Genomic DNA, 13,016 nt, shown 5'->3' on the forward strand with positions numbered 1-13,016 from the left:
AGGTGCTAACCCATGAAATTACACTTTGCACTTTGATTAAGTCGTTGGTGGAGCGTGTGTGGTTAACCGGCACACTAACTTGGACTTAACAAGGTAGGAAAAGGGGGACTTAAGGTTTTTTCATAGGTCGGTGGAGCGCGTGTGGTTTACCAGAACATCGATTAAGTGAAAAAAACATTAAGGGTACCAAGTAATTTTCATGGTTACTTCACACCTTGTTTTGTGATCCTCGGTTTCCCAGTCACAAAACATTAAGGCACACTCGAGATTGAAACACGCCATTGAAAAAGGTTCAATGAATCTCAAAAGAATCTAGGAGTTTCTAAAACCAATTAAAACCTAATAACTTATATATTTTGTTTTCATGGTGGAAATTGGTGAATTGTCATTCACCTACCTTTCAAATATGTTATAGCTTAGATTATGACATCCCTCTTCTAAGTTATAATATATTATGATTGGATCCTAGCCTTAATATTACATTTGGGTGTTTTATTAAGGACTATCTTTATATCTAAACTAAATTTGTCTTTTCTTATTTTCAGATGTCTTCCAACAATGCTACTTCTGGCTCAAACCCTACTGGCTCCTTCTCTCTCATGAACCTTTGTGGGAGAGTTATCTTTGATGGATCCAACTTTACTGATTGGATCAGAAACATCAGGATGGTCACTCGATACGAGAACAAAGAATATGTTCTCGACAAGGAGCTTAAGGTACCCGAGCCATCTGCTACTCCTGAGGAGTTTGCTGAATATGAGGCACATGAAAGGGATGCTACCAAAGTGGCATGCATCATGATGGCCACTATGACAGCCGAGCTCCAGAAGTCCTATGAGGACTACTATCCTTTTGAGATGCACCAGGATTTGATGGACCGCTACCATCAGAGTGCTCGTCAAGAGCGATATGAAATCATCTCCTCCATGATAACAACCCGAATGAAAGATGGAGAACCCATCACAAGCCACATGCAGAAAATACAAAGGTATGTGGACCGTTTGATGAAGTTGAATGTGAACTTCCCAGAGGAGCTAGCAATAGATATCATTTTGCACTCCTTAACATCGTGTTATGATCAATTCCGCATGACATACCACATGAACAAGGAAGAAGTCACCCTCATCAAGCTTCAAGGACTCCTAAAGACCGCATAATCAGGTCTTAAAGGTAAGTCGGTTTTTACCACTCCTAGTACTACTCCAAACTCTGCACCTATCCTGACTATCGGGAAAGGTAGAGGGAAGAAGAGGAAGAACCCTTCGAAGGGTAACAAGGGTAAGACTCTTGATGGCTCCTCTTCAAGCGGAACCAAGAAAGGTTTCGTTACACCTTCTTCTGATCCCAAAGACGCTGAATGCTTCTATTGCCACGAAAAGGCACACTGGAAGCGAGAAAGTACTAGCAAGATTTGAAGGATGGGAAAGTGAAACCCAACCATGCAGGTATTTACACTATATTATCTAATAACTCACCCTATTCTAACTCTTGGGTCCTTGATACCGGTTGCGGTATTCATATTTGTTCTGATTTGCAGGGACTAAGAAGAAGTGAGAATGTGGAGCATGGAAAGATAAACTTGATCATGAGGAATAGGAAAGTTTCACCTATCACCAAGATTGAAGTTTATACTTTGTTGCTAAGTAGTGGGTTTACTTTAGATTTGAATAAATGTTGTTATTCGCCTGAAATGGCAAGAAATGTTATTTCCTTTCATGCTTTGTACAAACAAGGGTTTACCATTTCTTTTGATAATGAAATTGGTGGAATAAATGCTTTCTTTAATAATGTGTTTTATTTTAAAGCATTACCTTGTGATGGTGTGTATGAAGCTGTTTATGTTGTAGATAATTTAGGGAATAATGTGTTGTGTATTGATTCTACTAATGATAATAACTTGGATAAAGCATCATTATGGCATTGTCATCTTGGACATGTAAGCAAGAAACGCATAGGCCAACTCCAAAAGGATGGAGTTTTGGAATCATTTGACCTAAAGTCAGATGATAGTTGTGAATCATGCTTACTTGGAAAAATGACAAAGTCACCCTTCACAGGTTCTTGTGCTAGGGGTGAAGGTTTGTTGGATCTGGTACACACGGATGTGTGTGGACCCTTCAAAACTGCCACAAGAGATGCTAATCGTTATTATGTGACTTTTACAAATGATTATAGTAGATATGGATATGTCTACTTAATCAAGCATAAGTCAGAGACGTTTGATAAGTTTAAAGAGTTTAAACAGGAAGTAGAGAATCAATTGGGCAGTAACATTAAGATGCTTCGATCCGATCGCGGTGGTGAGTATCTTAGTACCGAGTTCCTCGACTATTTGAGGGAATGTGGGGTTGTCTCACAATTGACACCTCCCAGGACACCACAGTTGAATGGTGTAGCTGATAGGCGTAATCGAACCTTGTTGGACATGGTTCGTTCCATGATGAGTCGAGCTTCGCTACCAATCTCATTCTGGGGGTATGCCTTAGAGACTGCCGCCCATATCCTTAATCTGGTCCCTACAAAGAAGGTTGCCAAAACACCTCACGAGATGTGGACTGGAAAAGTTCCTAATCTAGCTCACATCAATATTTGGGGTTGTGAAGCTTTCGTGAGACGCGAGACTCACGACAAGCTCGAACCTCGAAGTGAGAGGTGTATTTTCATCGGCTACCCACAGAAATACTTTGGTTACCTCTTCTACAGACCTAGTGAGAATGTGGTCTTCGTAGCAAGGAGGGGTGTCTTTCAAGAGAGAGTTCATAAGCCAAGGAAACAGTGGGATGCAAATTGACCTTGAAGAAATTCAAGAGTCAAGTGGTGAAGGAACCTCAAACCCTAGCAGTCAACTTGAGGAGGAAACTCATGTTGATCCAATTGACGAATTCGTACCTCTGAGGCATTCCATAAGGGTTAGGAATGCACCTGAGCACTACTATGGTTTCCATATTACTGCGGAAGGTGAGACACTTATCAGTGATGCCACACTAGTAAGTCTAGATGAACCTAACAGCTATGTGGAAGCCATGGCAGGCCCCGAGTCAGCCAAATGGAAAGAGTCAATGGACAGCGAGATACAGTCCATGTATGACAATCAGGTCTGGAACTTGGTTGACAATGTACCAGGTCGCAAGACAGTTGGGTGCAAATGGATCTTCAAGAAGAAGACCGACATGGATGGTAAAGTACACACTTATAAGGCTCGACTGGTTGCAAAGGGCTTTTCTCAAACTCTGGGAGTTGATTATGACAAGCTCGAACCTCGAAGTGAGAGGTGTATTTGTTGGATTAGGTGTCTAAGCCCATAACTATTATTGGTATGTATTCGACCCGAGAGTAGCATGGTGCATTTGGGTTGCATATCATCAGGACAATTTGTTAGGATGGACTTTTGAGAGAAGAGGTTATATATGATTTATTAATATATTATAAGTTCTAATATATTAATATGAAATCATATGTTTTAATTAGTATTGATCAAGAATTAATTTGGAATTAATTTAGTGATCAAAAGAGACTAATTAAAACTATGGGGACTAATTATGGTAATTAGTTATATTTATATGTGTTGGGCTTATGATCCATGTTGGACCAAGTTTATGTATAGATACATAAAGAGTTGGGCCACATGAATCATGGATCATAAAATCCATGGATATGGGTTTGGGTTATACCCATGACTCTTAGAATTCAACACATATAAATACATATGTTATGACCTAAAACCGCCACCCCTAGTCACCCCTTTAGTGTGTGTGCATGTTCTTGGAGTTCATGAAGGTTTTAGAGTGCATGGAGATTCTCTCTCAAGTCCTACCTTTGTCCTTGATGTGTTGTGACTTCATTTGAGGCTTCCACACTATTGGGGCTAAGTTCTTAAGGCCAAATACATCAAGACTTCCAGCCACACAAAAGGTATGTTACTCTATCTAGTATTTTATGTAGTTTGTATGACAATTGCATGTTAGCTATAGGTTCAATACCTTGGAAACCATTTGCATGTATAATTAGTGAAAACATAGGTACAAGGTATTTAGGGTTGTATGTGCACCATAGGATGTTATATTATACCAAAACCTAACAATGGTATCAGAGCCAAGGCTTGTTTTCATGTTATACTTGCTGAAATGGCTGAAAAATCGAAAATTTTGGCTGTCTGAGTGCTGGACTCGCCGAGTCCACTGATGAACTCGCCGAGTCCATGAAGAAATTCATCCAACTCGTCGAGTTGGTTTATGCACTCGACGAGTAGGACCCCCTGACAGCATATTTTCGACTTTTAAGGCTGGAATTGGACTAGAAACATTACCCTAAGCTGTTTTTGGTCTTGTAAACCTGTTTTTGATGTGGTAATGTTCATGCTAAACCAATTTCAAAGATAATTGTCAATAGATTCATGTTTTGTATTAGTTTAATGGTTAGGCTAATTTCATGAAAACGTTTGATTTGAATTGTCTTGTTCTTATGAGTTAGTCTAGATTAATAGAAAAGTTATGTGATAATTTGTTTTCAATCCATATTAATCTTAAAGTTGCTCATAAAATGTGTTTTTGTAACTTGTCCTCAAGTTATATGAAAAGTCACATTTATGATTCTTTAAAACTCATAATATTTCCATAAGTTAGGAAAAATGAAGAGTCTTATTTTCTTGAATGATTTTAAAGCTTTCCATAACTTGTCCTCAAATTATGGAACTTGAAGAGTTTATTCATTAAACTACTTTAAACTCATAGGTTATGAAAATGAAGAGTTTATTTTTCCTTAAATGTTTTTTAATGTCTTCCATAACTTGTCCTCAAGTTATGGAACTTGAAGAGTTTTCATTAAAACTACTTTAAATTCATAAGTTATGGAATTGAAAAGGTTTTTGAATTGTTCAAAACTTGCCCTCAAGTTTTGGAATTTGTAAAGTTTCCCCCCATGAATACTTTAGTTCCAAGTTAAACCCTTAGAATTTTAATAGTTTAAAATTCAACCCTTATACTATTATAATATTATAGGTTTAATATTTATATATATGTATAAGAGTAAAAGTCAGTCTTACCGTTAGTAGGCCTCATTCACGAAGCCGGTCTATAAGGGGGGTATAAGGTTACTGCCTACAAAATGGCAGTTTAATGGGTGTCCACTCTCACCCACCACTTGCTTGACTGGTGGAGGGTCGTTAGCCGAACGGGTTTGACAGGACTATAATTCTCCCTTCATTAAAAGTATTAATGATAAATACTAAGTAACTAAACACTTATAAATTCCCAATCTTAGTTACTTAGGAAAAATGTGAATTTGGTGCTAACCCATGAAATTTACACTTTGTACCTTACCAAGTCGTTAGTGGAGCGTGTGTGGTTAATCGGCACACTAACATGGACTAGTAAGAGTGGCGAATGGTAACTTAATGTTTATTATAGATCGGTGGAGCGTGTGTGGTTAACCGGCACATCGATTAGGTGATAATATTAAGGGTACCAAGTGAATTTACATGGTTATTCACACCTTGTTTTGTGATCCTCGGCATCCCAGTCACAAAATTTAAGAGGGCACAATCGAGATTGAAACATGCCATTGAAAAGTTCAATGAATCTCAAAAGATCTAGGAGTTTCAAAACCAATTAAAACCTAATAAATTATTTCGTTGTTCATGGTGGAAATTGGTGAATCGTCATTCGCCTACCTTCAAATATTTTATAGCTTGGATTACGGCATCCCTCTTCCAAGTTGTAAAATATTGTGTTGGGTCCTAGCCTTAATATTTCATATTGGGTGTTATATTAAGGACTTAAAAATCAACTAACTTGAAGATCTCCCATTGTAGATGTCTAGTTTAGACATCTATGATCTTCCCAAATCTCTTGGAATTTCACTTCCTCCACCCCCTCCAATTATTCTCCCTAACCCACAAGTTCAAGGTCACTTAGGCCCTATTGGCAAGCAAAGTCTATGTGTGCTCACATCTTGGAGATGAAGTCACATATTGACAAGCTGGGAGAGTTGGGTGTCAAAGTCTTGAGAAAGTTGGATCTTCAATCACTTTCTAAGTCACATAGTGAGTTCCTTTGGGACTACTATGTGACAGACCATGACTTGACCCTTAATGATCTTACCTATTTGCTTGGTGCTGCTGAGTCAGCAATGATTTTGAGCACTGGTAAAAGCAAATTTGATTAGAAGATCGACTTCCCAAACCTTCTATTGCCAAAGGAAGGGGCATTGGTTGCGAAGCTGGCCAAATTTACCTGATAGTCTGTAAGGACGGTAAAGTCAAAAGTTTTGACTCTACTTCAGTTAAAGTTCATTATCTAACTCTATTAAGTTCCTATTTGGAGATTCTTATTACATGATGTGACTAGATCACATTTTGATGTTTTAAGAATCAAAGTGAAGAGGAAGCTTAAAGGAAGAATTTTGAGTTGTTACTTAAAGAGTTGTGATAGATTGCTTAGGAATACATAACAACATAGTTCTTCGCATGCATTTGCATTGTAAGGATAAGTTTTTCCGCAAAGTTTTAAAGTAAAAGAAAAGTTTTGATTTTATTTATTTTAAAATATCCTTACAGTGGCATTTGTGAGAAATTGTTGTTTATATGTTTCCATTGATAGCAATATTGGAAAATAGATTTGATTCTTTCGACTGTGGTAGTGTCATAATTTACCAAATAAAGGAAAGATTCTCATCACCCAAGTTTCAGGTGGATAGAAACTTGGAATCATGCAAGTTGTATGAAGAATGAGAATTTTCAACTTTGGAAAATTAAGACTAATTCCTTGTTTACATGTATATGTAAGTCAAGTGAAGGACTAAGGGATCGAGTACACATTCTTGTGCACTGGTCAAGTCCACCACAAAGATCGATAAGACTATTCGTCATGATTTACTAAGGTTTGGTAAATATGGTTATACTTACAAGTTTAAGTATAATTCTGAAACATTGCAAAAGTTTCAATGTATGGCAGAACGAATGAGAAGAATCAAACAAGGCAAGAAGATAAAAGTTTCTCAATCTGAAAAGATGGGAGAGTACTTGAGTATCTTGTTTTATGATTATCTTAGTGATTATGAAACCATATCACAATTGTTTCTCTAAGGACATCTTAGTGCATTTGTTTGGCTAAGAAGAGAAATCGTGGATTGTTGAAATGGTTAAAATAAAAAAGATGAATCATACTTCGTTCCATAACAAGTATTAGAGTGATACTCCAAGATTGTAACTCGAGTGACATATCTTAAGGAAGGTTTGTAACACTTATCAAGTGTAAGAGTAAAATGTGTCTCTACTCTTGTACATTTGAAATTGGTAAGTTGTGATGTTTTGGGTTAAACAGAGACCAACTAAGGCCAATTATGTGAAGTGTTAGTCTTGATAAGAATCTGCACTGACTCTTGATAAGAAATGGTTCTTGACAAGAGAGTCTTGTACGTCAATAGGACAGTGTGAGTCTTAAAGCTCTTAAAAGTTCCAAGAACTAATCAAGAATAAAAACCTGAAGTTCTTCACTAGCACACGACTTGAGGTTTATAACCTATCATGTTGACATTTTTGTGCCTATTCCAGTTAAAGTTGGCTTTGCATAGGAGTTCTGAGAGTTCTCAATTGGTTGCATAACAACTTGGAAGCAATGGCAGGCCCTTGTGCTGCCAGTTGGCAAGAAGTTAAGATTGCACAAGTTCAATCCATATGAGGTTGGATTTGTCACTAACCTTGTCTTGTGATTATGGTTTTGACAAATTCACATGGATAGGAACTCATTCACCACAAAATCTAAGTGTCATAAGGTTTCTCTCCGATTCATGAAAATGATGGTGAGGAAACGCTTTCACTAAGTAGATTTTAAGTAGATAGCAATTGTGTTATTTGCATTCTCAAAGTCGTTAGTGGAGTGTGTGTGGTTAACCGGCACACTAACATGGACTTGTGAGAAGTGGCAAAGGTCTAAAAAATTGAGACTATGATTACGGCATCCCTTTTCATAGTTCTAAAATTGTTTAGACACACATATGAGCTATCTAAGGAAAGGTGTATGAATTTGATAAATTCTTATCAAAGCATCTCGTATCAGAAAACTGAACTTTGTTAAGGAAGTCAATAAAGTATTGATTTCTAGAAGTCCAGCTGATTTCTGAGTACATGTCAAAGCTAGTGGGAGCATAAGTGTTGTGCTGATAATTATCATGTTAGTGGGAGCATGATTATTATGTTCAGTATTAAAAGCTAGCAATGTTAATTATAGAAAACAAAAGTTTCGATTCGTGAAGTTCCAAGGGTTGAAAAGCTGTTTTGCTATAATTAAGGGAGAGGAAATTATACTTCATTTCAATTCTAAAAGCTTAGATTGAGATTTTAATCATCTTTAGTCAAATATATATATGACTTTTATGTTGGAATGGTTCGACTTAAGGAAATTCTATATATATTGCGTTTTCAAAAATTCGATTATGATTACGACATCCCTCTTCATAGTCAAATTTTGAAAACATGACAAATAAAAAATATTGTAGCAAAAGACTGGTCTATGATCACCTCTTTATGTGAGACATCATGAATCGTGTCCCATATGCTTCGGATATAGGATCGATTGCATGTGCTTCTAAATTTTCGAATGCCTAAGGCATTAAGAGGAGAGAAGATCTAGTATTGGATATGACTAAAATGATTAAGCAATTGTCGAGAACAATCTGAGGTTTACCAAAGATTGGTTACTCATGGACAATTGGAAGTATATTGTTAATTTTGGAAGGACCGTATTAACATATTCTGAAAAGAGGCAACTCTTGTTCAGAAGTGATAGTCAAAATGCGAATCTGGAAAGGTTTCCATAGGTGGAAGTTGTTCTTCAAATCTTTGTAAGATTAGAAAAATTAATGCAAGAAGGATGTTCAAAGGAATGTACTTTGAATGTGAGACTTCGTTTCCATGGAATTGATCTCCATTGGAATACTCTGTAATGTCTGTTGACAAGTCTTTGTGACTTTGTGCATAGTCATTACGAGAGGATCAATGCATATAAGTTTAGAATCTAACAGATTTCGTTAAATGGTAGGAATTTGGAATTCTTACATTTACGATAAAGATTTGGGATTGTGAAATGAGCATCATTGGAATCATGTTCAGTTGATCTATTTCACAAAGTAAAGATCATAGTTAAACATAGTGTGCATACTTGGTGTATGGCATGACTAGTGTTTAGAAAACATAGTTTACATGCTTGGAGCATGGGACAACTATTGTTTTAATTCAAGTATAAAGTTGATTATTTGAAACATTATACAATGAATAATGAGTAATCAATATGGTGTTTAAATAAAAGGTGTTTTATTTACTCTCAAAGGTGCTTGGGACCATAGAGTGATTAGTATTATTCTTGTGTTTCACTTTGCATGTTTTGACTTCCAGAATTGCTAGGTTATTCTTTCCGAATGACTAAGTTATTCAAACCATCCACAGTCGATAATACATTGGAAGTAGGTATTAAGGCAAGACTGTCATGAATCGGGTTTGTAGATGTCCAAGGTAGTGGACATAGTAAGAGTTACTACAACATTCATGAGTACTCCTGGAATAAGGATTCGAGTATTGGATTAAACCCACGCTCATTTGACTCACTTCATGGATTTTATCACGAGTGATCATGAGACGATAATATCTTATATTCTTCAAACCTAGAGATATGACTTGTTGCCTATGAGTTGGTCATACATTGATTGCACGTAAACGCATTTGGTAACTCGATGTTATAAAACGTGCCTTTGTGTATGATTCAACAAGTAGTAGAACAAGAATATGAGTTAAAGTTTACCCATTCCTTTTACCCTTGGAGGGATAAAAGCAATATCTGTGGGCCCCTCGATGATTTGGTGATGACAAACGTAAGTGCTCGGCCGGGCCTGGACTGATTTGATTTGTTCAATTAGTCAGTCGTCATAAATCGGAAATCGGGAAACAACAAATGGACACAGAGAATGATTATAATCCATGTCTCAGTCCATATGATATCTAGAATGGAGGAATATATGATCCCTTATCTAATGGACGCGTCATTGATTTGTTCAGAGTTCGACAGCGGCTTTAAGAGCTACGATTGCTAGTCGGGTTTTGGAGTCATACACAATAATATTTTTAGACTTATCCAAGTGGGAGACGGTTGGATTAGGTGTCTAAGCCCATAACTATTATTGGTATGTATTCGACCCGAGAGTAGCATGGTCCATTTGGGTTGCATATCATCAGGACAATTTGTTAGGATGGACTTTTGAGAGAAGAGGTTATATATGATTTATTAATATATTATAAGTTCTAATATATTAATATGAAATCATATGTTTTAATTAGTATTGATCAAGAATTAATTTGGAATTAATTTAGTGATCAAAAGAGACTAATTAAAACTATGGGGACTAATTATGGTAATTAGTTATATTTATATGTGTTGGGCTTATGATCCATGTTGGACCAAGTTTATGTATGGATACATAAAGAGTTGGGCCACATGAATCATGGATCATAAAATCCATGGATATGGGTTTGGGTTATACCCATGACTCTTAGAATTCAACACATATAAATACATATGTTATAACCTAAAACCGCCACCCCTAGTCACCCCTTTAGTGTGTGTGCATGTTCTTGGAGTTCATGAAGGTTTTAGAGTGCATGGAGATTCTCTCTCAAGTCCTACCTTTGTCCTTGATGTGTTGTGACTTCATTTGAGGCTTCCACACTATTGGGGCTAAGTTCTTAAGGTCAAATACATCAAGACTTCCAGCCACACAAAAGGTATGTTACTCTATCTAGTATTTTATGTAGTTTGTATGACAATTGCATGCTAGCTATAGGTTCAATACCTTTGAAACCATTTGCATGTATAATTAGTGAAAACATAGGTCCAAGGTATTTAGGGTTGTATGTGCACCATAGGATGTTGTATTATACCAAAACCCAACAGTATTTTCATCGGCTACCCACAGAAATCCTTTGGTTACCTCTTCTACAGACCTAGTGAGAATGTGGTCTTCGTAGCAAGGAGGGGTGTCTTTCGAGAGAGAGAGTTCATAAGCCAAGGAAACAGTGGGAGGCAAATTGACCTTGAAGAAATTCAAGAGTCAATTTGTGAAGGAACCTCAAACCCTAGCAGTCAACTTGAAGAGGAAACTCCTGTTGATCCAATTGACGAATCCGTACCTCTGAGGCGTTCCACAAGGGTTAGTAATGCACCTGAGCACTACTATGGTTTCCATATTACTGCGAAACGTGAGACACTTATCAGTGATGACACACTAGTAAGTCTAGATGAACTTAACAGCTATGCGGAAGCCATGGCAGGCCCCGAGTCTGCCAAATGGAAAGAGGCAATGGACAGCGATATACAGTCCATGTATGACAATCAGGTCTGGAACTTGGTTGACAATGTACCAGGTCGCAAGACAGTTGGGTGCAAATGCATCTTCAAGAAGAAGACCGACATGGATGGTAAAGTACACACTTATAAGGCTCGACTGGTTGCAAAGGGCTTTTCTTAAACTCTGGGAGTTGATTATGATGAGACCTTTTCACCAGTAGCCAAGATTAAGTCTATTAGAGTGGTGTTAGCCATAGCTGCATTTCATGACTATGAAATATGGCAAATGGATGTCAAAACCGCTTTCCTCAATGGAAAGTTGGCTGAGGATGTTTACATGAATCAGCCGGAGGGTTTTGTCAGCACATAATACCCTAATAGAGTGTGTAAGATTGAGAAATTCATCTATGGATTAAAGCAAGCACCTCGCAGATGGAATCTTTTCTTTGATGAGAAAGTCAAAGAGTTTGGCTTTTCGAGGAGTGAAGATGAATCTTGTGTATATGTCAAGGCTAGTGGGAGTATAGTTAGCTTCTTGGTGTTGTATGTGGATGACATACTACTCATAGGAAATGACATCTCAACCTTGTAGGAAGTTAAGTCCTGGCTTGGGAAGTGTTTCGCTATGAAGGACCTTGGAGAAGCTGCCTATATCCTAGGGATAAGGATTATGAGAGATCGGAGTAAAAGACTAATTGGACTTAGTCAAAGTACATACTTGGAGAAGGTGCTGAAGAGGTTCAGCATGCAAGATTCCAAGAAAGGAGAGTTACCCATCCAGAGTAACGCTAGACTGAGTAAGATTCAGAGCCTGAGTACAGAGGTTGAGATAGCAGAAATGAGTCGAGTACCTTATGCATCTACAGTAGGCTCGATCATGTATCCTATGACCTGCACTCGACCTGATGTAGCCTTTGCTTTGAGCATGGTTAGCATGTATAAGGGGAATCCTGGTAAGGCTCACTGGACAGCGGTAAAGAATATCCTCAAGTACCCGCAGAGGACTAAGGACTGGGTCCTTACCCTCGGTGGGAGTGATGACTTGAGAGTTGTAGGGTATAGTGATTCTAGTTTCCAGACTGATAGGGATAATTTCCGCTCTCAGTCAGGCTGGGTCTTTACCTTAAATGGAGGAGCAATCTCTTGGAAAAGTTCCAAGCAGGAGACAGTGGCTGATTCAACTTGCGAATCAGAGTATATAGCGGCAAGTGAGGCAGCAAAGGAGGCTATATGGCTAAAGAACTTCATTGGAGACCTTGGAGTTGTACCAGCTATAAAGGAGCCCATAGAGATTTTATGTGATAGTGAAAGTGCAGTTGCCTTAGCAAAGGAACCAAGGGATCACGGGAGATCCAGACACATTGACAGAAAATACCATTTCATCAGACATCGTATAGAAGAAGGACTCCTCGTGGCAAAGAGGTTATCATCGGATGAGAACCTAGCAGATCCCCTCATGAAGGGACTGGGTAGGGTTAAGCATCTCCAGCATGCAAGGAGCATAGGGCTGAAGGATGATATTAGTTTTAGTTGTTAAATAATATTTTGAAATTTGTAAAGTGTAATTGACATTTGATGATGAATAAAAGTTGCGTTTATTTATGAGTAAAGAGTTGCTATCTTTTGTCAATCGTTTACTATTATTTCTTTTGCATGTTTTGACTTCCAGAATATTTATGTTGTGTT

This window comes from Lactuca virosa, chromosome 4 (genome assembly GCF_052849685.1).
Source record: "Lactuca virosa cultivar CGN04683 chromosome 4, Lactuca_virosa_CGN04683_v6, whole genome shotgun sequence".
NCBI classification, from domain to species: Eukaryota; Viridiplantae; Streptophyta; class Magnoliopsida; order Asterales; family Asteraceae; genus Lactuca; species Lactuca virosa.